This window comes from Boleophthalmus pectinirostris, unplaced genomic scaffold (genome assembly GCF_026225935.1).
Source record: "Boleophthalmus pectinirostris isolate CB_2022bp ecotype Guang Dong unplaced genomic scaffold, ASM2622593v1 HiC_scaffold_13, whole genome shotgun sequence".
NCBI lineage: Eukaryota > Metazoa > Chordata > Actinopteri > Gobiiformes > Gobiidae > Boleophthalmus > Boleophthalmus pectinirostris.
In genome coordinates this window covers 9,140,683-9,150,375 of record NW_026571036.1, presented here as the reverse complement: position 1 = coordinate 9,150,375, position 9,693 = coordinate 9,140,683, and the positions used below count along the sequence as shown (strand labels likewise).

General features: G+C 40.2%; 1 protein-coding gene and 1 long non-coding RNA gene across 3 annotated transcripts in view; one reads left to right on the top strand and one right to left on the bottom strand.

Annotated features, from left to right (window-relative positions):
• fut8b (fucosyltransferase 8b (alpha (1,6) fucosyltransferase)) overlaps nucleotides 1-9,693 on the bottom strand; it is a 451,073-nt gene that overhangs the window by 19,036 nt on the left and 422,344 nt on the right. The gene's annotated exons all lie outside the window — the stretch shown is intronic.
• LOC129407607 (uncharacterized) lies at nucleotides 7,277-9,112 on the top strand. Its single transcript, XR_008631625.1, has 3 exons — nucleotides 7,277-7,474; nucleotides 8,170-8,319; nucleotides 8,707-9,112. It is a non-coding gene; the product is annotated as an uncharacterized LOC129407607 (long non-coding RNA).

Here is a 9,693-nt window from a genome sequence, read left to right as displayed (position 1 = left end):
ACTAAACCAGGACTAAAACCAAAAACTAAACCAGGACTAAACCAGGACTAAACCACTAAACCAGGACTAAAAAAACTAAACAGGACTAAACCAGGACTAAAACCAGGACTAAACCAGGACTAAAACCAAACTAAACCAGGACTAAACCAGGACTAAAAACCAGGACTAAAACCAGGACTAAACCAAACTAAGGACTAAACCCAGGACTAAACAGGACTAAAACCAGGACTAAACCAGGACTAAACCAGGACTAAACCAGGACTAAACCCTAAACCAGGACTAAACTAAACTAAACCAGGACTAAATCACCAAAATATTGCAATAAATATTGTACTGAGAGATTTGGATATCGTTACATCCCTAGTAACAATAAAATAATATATGTTATGATATCACCACCCCATGTACATTTTTATATATGTTTTTTTTTTTTTTTTTACATGTTAGCGGCTAATTCTAACTGCCCCAACGTGTCGCCAATTATTCTGCTAGTTTGTTAACTAGTTTGCTAATTAGCCAATCCAATTATTAACCATTCTATCACTATCATGTATGAAATAACTCGAGCTACGGTCATTTATCAACATTTGTACTGGTTACCGAGGTCTTCAACTTCAATTAACGCTATATTGATGTGTTAGCTTCCTCGCTAATTAGCCTGGCTTAAATCTTATTATGTGTCGAGAAAATGAACCGTAATAAACACAAATGACCACACGGGCTTAATATATGTAAATAATAGCGAGCGACGACCATTTATCAAAATATTTCATAAGTGGCGAGGCAGCTTGCAATTAGTTTAAGTGCAATTTCGTTTCCATTATCCGTTACGCGGTTTAAATATAACGTATCTATTTTTGATTCTTTTCTGAAATACACTCTATGGTTAAAGGGCCCATCTCTTGCAAAATCAACTTTTCAGAGCTTTCTACCTTCTAAGAGAGATGTGTGGGCCTTGTATGTGTCGCTGAAGTGGTTTTTAGATTTTTTTTTTTTACAAATTGCAGCGTATTTCTGCCACCCTCCCACGTGACGACGAACTAAAGCTGCTACAACGATGACGCGGCAGATACACCTATGACGCGTTTGACGTAGCAGAAAGCGCTTCGCCACGCCTCCGCCTCGCTCCACCGCCTCCATTCACACACCGTCCTGTGTCTGCAACGTACAGATCTGCTCTTCTGCGTGATTTATCACTTCAAACACGCTTTTTGTAACCATGTCCTCATAGAGAAAGTGCGTATTTGGCTGCAATGGCAAGTCGAAATTATTTGACATGCAGACAGAAGAACTTTATTAAGAAGTTTATTTCTGGGAACATAGACAAAAAGGTCCCCAAAAATATTTTTGTTTGCGAGCAACACTTCACCAAAGACTGATTTGAGAATTACGGGTATTTTAAAACTGGACTTACAATGAAACAGAAGCGACACTTTGGAAAAGGATGCTGTTCCCACAATACCAGGGTCCAGTGATGGCGATCCTAGATCTGTAAATTTACCGCTAGTAAGAAGAGAACTAAAAGCAAACTACAGCGTTTATTTCTGAAGATTATTCGACATATAATTTCAATATACATGTCATCTCCCTTGTTCTACCTGTTCTAGTTTGACAAACGTTACGTAGTCCCACGATGTTACATTGATACTAACAACATACTTAGGGCATCATTCCACTCCTTTTTCAGACACAAGGAAAATTCAGCATAACATTTATTTCTGCCTGTTACTATAGATTAGAAATATTTTGTTTTTGTGTTATATCTATGTATTTACATTTTTTATTTATGTTCTATGTGTTACTGTGTCCGAATAAACATTCATTTATTCATTTTATTCTAGTGCAGGGGTGTCAAACATGCGGCCCGGGCGCTGGATCCGGCCCTCCAAGACCTTTAATCTGACCCTCGGCTGATTTTCTACTAAAATATTTTAATTATATTTTCTATTAAAATATTGGTAATTTTCTGCGGTGTTTAGCATCGCAGCGTCTCCAGCGTCTCTGTACGTGGCCCCTCCCACCAGAGCAGCACAAATGAAGACTTGTCTCTTTCCAGAACGCTCTTAAAGGACGATCGTTTTGACTGTTGACCGTGACACCCTCATCAGAAAAATGTCAAAAATGAGAAAAGTGGAGCCGAGTGCAGGATTTTCCAAGAAAAATTGACTTATTCCAGGTTTGTATACAAGTTCATGTTAAAACTTTGTGTTGAAATTGCATTTTTCTTAAAGATTCAGGTTGTTCATAATATTCTAATATATTTTGTAAAAGAAAGAGTTCATCAATTAAAAAAGATTTCTGTAATAGATTTGCGTTTCTCTGCACAAATATTTGAACTTATTTCTATTTTTTAGGTATATATTCATGCTTCTGCTTCTGCACGATAACAAAATGGCGATTACACCTCAGTCATTACAACCACTGGTGTTTAGTGATTGTCTGTACAGATTATGATGACCTCATTTGATTGAACATTATTAGAGACTCAAGTTTGCCCAATTATGCTTTTTGTCTCGAGCCTACGTCAGGTTTGGAGGGCGGAGCCTGTGCTTTCTCAGGACGGGCAGGGGGATGAGCAATGGCCGGTCTTTCATAGCCCCTGGTCTGTGACTGTCTCCAAGAAATCTATTGTGTAATGGATGTTCCAAAACCCAAATTGTGCTTGTATATGTACAGAAGATATCATGTGAAAAGAGTTACTTTGCATGAGATGGGCCCTTTAAATATAACGTATCTATTTTTGATTCTTTTCTGAAATACATTCCATGGTTAAGCGCGAAAATTGTGGGTTCAGTGCATTAGGATTGACTCCCAGAAACGCTAAAAGAAGGCCAAAAAAAAAAATACAACTGGCAAATTATGAGAATTACAGATTTCTTTCTTATCTTTTTTTGTAGCGAGCTGGCGTGAAGCCCATTTCCTCTTTTGTTGCGACCGTCTTTGAAGCGGCACTTTTCGAGAGGCAACGCGCTCGGAATAATAGAAATGTCATTATAGTCAACAGCATAAAGGATCGGCTAACTTCAGTGGAACACGTACGTAAGAAGCAGACAATAGAAACGCTCACAACGCAAGAGACGCTGCAAACCTCGTGACTGTCACCTGGTGTCAAACTGATGCTGTGTCCTTGGGCAAGACACTTAAAGGTCCAATATAAAATAGTTTGGAGCGTCACCTTTTTGGCCGCAAACTTAAACCAGGACTAAATCAGGAGTAAACCAAGACTAAAATCAGGACTAAAATCTAGAGTAAACCAGGTCTGAACCAGGACTAAAACCAGGTCTAAAGCCAGGTCTAAATCAGGACTAAACCAGGTCTAAACCAGAACTAAACCAGGACTAAAACAGGACTAAAACCAGGAATTAACCAGGTCTAAACCAGGTCTAAACCAGGACTAAACCAGAACTAAACCAGGACTAAAACTAGGACCAAACCAGGTCTAAACAAGGACAAAACCAGGACTAAACCAGAACTAAACCAGAACTAAACCAGGACTAAAACCAGGACTAAAACCAGACTAAACCAGAAATAAACCAGGTAAACCAGGACTAAAATCAGGACAAAAACCAGGACTAAACCAGACTAAAAACAGAACTAAAACCAGGACTAAACCAGGTCTAAACCAGGACTAAACCAGGTCTAAACCAGGACTAAACCAGGACTAAAACCAGGTCTAAACCAGGTCTAAACAGGACTAAACCAGGACTAAACCAGGTCTAAACCAGGACTAAACCAGGACTAAACCAGGATAAATAAACCAGGACTAAAACAGATCTAAACCAGGTCTAAACCAGGTCTAAAACCAGGACTAAAACCAGGTCTAAACCAGGTCTAAACCAGGTCTAAACCAGGTCTAAACCAGGTCTAAACCAGGGCTAAACCAGGCCTAAACCAGGACTAAAACCAGGTCTAAACCAGGTCTAAACCAGGTCTAAACCAGGACTAAACCAGGACTAAAACCAGGTCTAAACCAGGTCTAAACCAGGCCTAAACCAGGTCTAAACCAGGTCTAAACCAGGTCTAAACCAGGACTAAAACCAGGTCTAAACCAGGAGTAAACCAGGTCTAAACCAGGACTAAAATCACAACCAAAACACGAACTCCAGGTCTGTTTTTGACGAGGAAACAACATAAGATCTGAAAATAATGCCATATGGACCCTTTAAAAACCTTTGCGGGTTTGAGTCTTGTAACATTCTCGCGCTGTGTCGTCTCATCGTGACAAAATAAAGCATAAAAGATCGGCTGACTTCAGTGGAACGCCTGCGGTAAGAAGAAAACAATGGGCCCACTCACGATGCATGACCGTCACCTGGAGTCTGTGGAGTCTGACCTGAGTGTGTGGAAAGTGTCACATGCTCCACTGGAAAATGGAGATAAAATCCATTTGTTTAGTCTGAGATACGATCACGGAAAGACAACAATACTTCAGCACAGATTCCAGAAAGCGTCATGTGATTGGTTGTGGCCGTTTTAAACAAGGTGTGAAGCGTTTCAGAGACAGAATGTTCAGGAAAATAATGCCACATTGTGTTTCAAATCCGCATATTACGGAAAATGATGCAATTTTCTTGTATCGTCGTGGAAACTTCGTGATGTGAAAAGTTAAAAGTGTTTGATTTTTTTCTTTTTGTTTACTGGATTTATTACATTTGTTCTAGATGTGTGTGTTTAGATATATTTTCATTTTTATTAACTTAAAGGTGCATTGTTTGTGGGGGGTCTGTCATACGCTTTTCTTCATTGAGGTGTTTTGTCTGGAATGTTTCACAGCACATTGACATTAAACCTTTCTCTCGTCATGGAGACTTATGCCGGGCGAACACTGTGCGATATTTTCTGTCGTGTCACTCAGCCCCAGCTTAAACTGTACGACCAAATCGCAGGGTTTAAAAAGTTCACAGCTCACGAGTCATGTTCTCACACTGTACGAACTGATGCTCTGATGCGACCTGCCTGTGCACGCTGTACGTTCACATAACGACCGGAGTTGAGAGTTGTTGTTCCGGAAGTAGAGAACCACAAAGAAGAAAACCACGGAATTAGAAAACCACAGACGTGCGGAGACACAATGCTGATCCAGGCAAAAAACAGACGGGCTGCCTTGGCAATTTGTGCCGTTCTCTGCGCAGACGAGCCCAAAAAGAAGAGGCGACGAATCTGGTCAAAGAAATGTCTGCGTAGACGTGGGCAGACGTGGGCAGTACGGGTTGTCAGTTCTTCAGAGGGAACTGGAGGTAAGTAGTGTGGGCTTCTACCCTGTGTTTTTAAAGTTTCATTCATATGTTAATACGCCCTGTGATTTGCCCTGTTACATGCTGTGTATGTTTTTGGACTTTGGAGTGTCAATGGTGAATGTATATGGGACAGATAAGGGGTGTGTCTCCAACCTTTAGCATCTGCCAGTCTGTTATGGGACACGTGTTGGGACAAAAGTGCTGTGTATTTTTCCATAAAGATGTTAACTCAACAGTTCTGCTGGTATAAAAGGCACCCAGTGTTTCTGTGCATCAGTGGGGGAACGCCGACCGCGTTGTCGAAGGACGACTGACGCACTGAGAGACGCCGCGTAGGCAAAATCATGCTGAATCAACTTGAATCTTGAGACCTGAATCTGCCTGACTCAAATAAAGAGACATGTGAGACCTGTTCTAACTCTCCAAGCCTCTTTCTTAACATCCTCTGTTCAGGCTGCCTCCAGGAGAAGCTGACAGTAGCATCAAGTTTTCCACCAAACGTCTGTTCTGTGTTGCTCGATTAGCTGCGCTTCCATGTCCTGCGTCCAAAACACTCGCCGGCGCCATCGTCCTCCACAACGTCATATCCTGCTTCTACTTCTCAGTCTGACAGATTCTGGCAAATCGGCTCGAGGAACTACTTCAACAGAGCGAAACCCTCACGAGAGGAGACTGGATTTCAAACAGGTTTGATATTCTTGCGACCTACGAATGTCGATCAGGAGCTGGTCGTGAGGTATAAATCAGTTCTCTTTACCCCATGTTTACTACACGAAGCACGACACACGATGCAGCCAAAACTCGGCCCGATCCTAAAAATAGTCGCACAAGTGAAAAATCGGCTCAAAAAGGGTCAAAAACCACACGCCTGGCTTAAACTAGATTAAGTTACAGGTCAGATCTGTGGAAAAACATTCAAAATGTTGTTTTTCTAGGTATTTTTGAGCTATAAAACAACCTGTAATTGAATAAATGTAAAATAGAGCTGTTTAGCAATGACCAGAAAAGTTACACAGTGCACCTTTAAGTTACTTTTAGTTAGTTAGTTTAAAGTTATTATTAGTAATATTGTGCTATTTTCTATTTATCAACACTGTTTCCTCATTAAAAAACATACCTGGTGTTGTGTTTTGTTCTTCTCTCAAACAGAAAACACTCTGTTCCACCTTGTGATGTCATGTGATAATACCGGCTCCTTCTGACTCACATTTGGATCTCGTTGCCCTCTCTCTGTAACTGCTGCCGTGAGTAAAATATAATAATAATATTCATAACTCCAGATTCGCTCCTGGAGCCTCTTTTGAGCGACACTGAACACTATGGGTGATGTCATACTTGCTTAGTCCACTTCTTTTATACAGTTTATGGCGGTAATGCAGGAAGTGCTCCATGGTGTTTTTAAACTCCATACACTTTCACTAGAATCATTTAGAGCAGACTCAGACCCAGGGGCTAAATTTGGCCCGCGATATAATTATATTTGGCCCACGAGATCATATCAAACATGTATTAGAGCTGATCTCCCGGTTACAGATAGACTACAGATACATTATTTATTTAAAATTTTGTTATTATTTTATATTTTGCTTGTTCTGGATTCAATGTTTAAGCAAAACTATTATTAAACATTTATTTTAATAAGAAAAGGTTTAACAATACGTGTCTCGAAAGAAGAGAAAACATGCAGATGTTGTTGAAATTTTACAATAAATATTTAGTTTGGCCCACGACTTAGTCCCAGTTTTTAATTTTGGCCTCTGTGAATTTGAGTTTGACACGCCTGATTTAGAGTATTTCAGCTCTGGAACTGCTGAACATTCTACTATAGAGAGACATGTAGAGCACCCCCATTACTGTTAGTATTAATAGACACTTTATTAAAAAAAAAAAAACTTGCCCCCTGCTGTCTGCAGTCAGTAGTGCATGCACGAAAATGAGACACAGGCTGTGTCCCAATTCGAGGGCTGCAGCCTCCGAAGGCTGGTTTGAAGGCCGCATACGTCACTTCCGGTGAAACAAGGCCTGTCCCATTTCATTTTTATGTCATGCAGCCTTCATATGCAGCCCTAAAACCGGCCTCGTTTCCATGGAGATGGGGCCGCGAACGGAGGACACATCCGAGTATCCTTCGCAGCCTTCAGTATCCCAGCATGCACCGCGCGGCGGCAGTCAGATGTTCGAAAACACGGAGCGAAAACACGCAGCAAAAAGCCCGTCCGGAGAGCGGAGAAAAACATGTGAGTAACACTTTTAACTTTAGGAAATCATTACTAACACAACTGTAAACGTAAAGTACGACCATAACTCCCACAAAACTGTCAAATAAGTTTGTTTTTAACTGCGTGAACCGCGGAGTTTTGAGCTAAAGTTTGCCTAGTGATGTGCAGCTAATGCGATGAAAAATCCGCTCAAACTTTCATATTTGGACACATTTCCATCAAACACTAATGATGTTTTTACTGTTAGGGGAAAAGAAGCCCACAGAGTGATTTAAAGAAGCTACGAGGAGAAAACTCCACGTTTTCACGGACAGTGTAAACATGTAAACAGTTGGTCAGTGTAGCTCGGAGTTAAGATGAAAACACGCATTATTTCATACATTCAACTGAAAAGACTCAGTCTGACTCTATCAAAGCTCATATTTACTTGTAAATCACATAATATCAGCCTCCAACGTGTGCATTTCATTCAGGGAAACATTATCTGCTTTTAACAATCCGTGCATGTTTGTAAAGTGAAGAGTAAATAATCCTGCCTGGACAGGTCAGATTTATGATGGACATGAGGCTCGTTTAACAGATTTGTGCAGACACTGGTGTAGATACGACCTGGTGTAGATACGACCTGACTGTGTCTGTTAGGTCTGTCACATCTAATGTTATAACAATGAGAAATCTGTTTTACATTACGAATTTTCTTTTCTCATCTGCAGCCTCCAGTATGAGGACACGGCACACTGCAGGGGCCACAGAACTGTTGGCTGACAAGATGCTTGTGATTCATAAAATGGGTCAAATGCAGATGACAAAGTAAAGCCAACACTGAGCTGGAGGTGCTGACCCAGACTCCTGCCAACGATTAGGTATGGGGCATGTTACATTGAAAATTCTACTAATAATAAGAGCTGCAAATGAATCATGCTCATGTTGAAATTATGATTTTAAATTGTGAAAATATGCATTTCTCAAATGTGTGGGATTCCTCTATTCATTTAGCTGTTTCAGATATAAACTGCCTTTGAATCTGAATGTACATCAAAGTTTAAGTTCAACGTTAAAATTGTTTATTGTCAATTCTTCATACGAAAAACATATAAAGAATTGTTTTTCTCACTCCCTTGCGTATAAATAAATAATAATAAATGTAAATAGTGCGGGGGGAGTCCAGGTGTTCTTTGGGGCTGCATGCTCTGTCAAACTTATTTTCCTCTAATAGTGTTGTAGTTTTCTTAATGTGTGTGTCATTACAGGTTTTCACTCTGCAGGACAGAACTTTGAATCAATCAGACCTAACACCCATTCTGCTCTTCCTCCTCCAGAAGACGAGAGACACATCAGACTGAGTGGTCCAAGTCCACTGTCCATGTCTCCAATGTCCATGTCTCCAATGTCCATGTCTCCAATGTCCATGTCTCCAATGTCCATGTCCAGAGTCTCTGAGGAGGAGGTCCAGAGTCTCATATGATCTGAACAAGTGTGTGAGACAGAAATGAAAACATCTGCTCATAAGTTTTTCTGAATGTTTTTCAGTCTGTACTGACATTTGATTTATGGTGAAATGTGCCATTTATTTGGTGTCTCTTTTGATAGTAACTAATTACATGTACTATAAGAATGTACTATTGTACTGCAGATAAGCTGTGGTATTCCACATGATCATATTTGGCAAAGATATTTTGTTCATTTTTGATTGTCACTTGCTTCAGCAAAAAGGGAACACAATGAGATTTACTGACATACAGCTGTTTGTACTAACCTGTTAATGCAGAGTGTGTGTAATGGGTTTAATATTTGACTTCATATTATGATGAAAGTATTTCCAGAAGTTCCTTGGATTGTTTAATAAACCAGCTTTTCTCAGGAGAGATGTCTTTCTTTCTTTACAAATCCTTAATAATGATAATATTTAGTAATGCATATCTCATCATAGTTTTTGTAAACTTTAAGATAATTTAGTCTATTTAAGATGTATCCCTTAAATATAGCCGTTTTGTTTTGCAAAAGTTAAACATACATTTTCGTTTTTGGCCATAAGATTTGGATGTGAATTATTAAAATAATTTGGTCACAAAATCCGACAGTTTGATGACCTGTGCGTATTCTTTTTACTGATTCGTGTGCGTAATCTGCGCGGAGCGTGTTAGCATTAGCATTAGCTCTAGCAGCGTCCCTCGGTTGCTGGGCGACGGGGGAGCGGCTCCGAGGGCTAGACCTGTCCCATTTCCGCAACGGCCTGT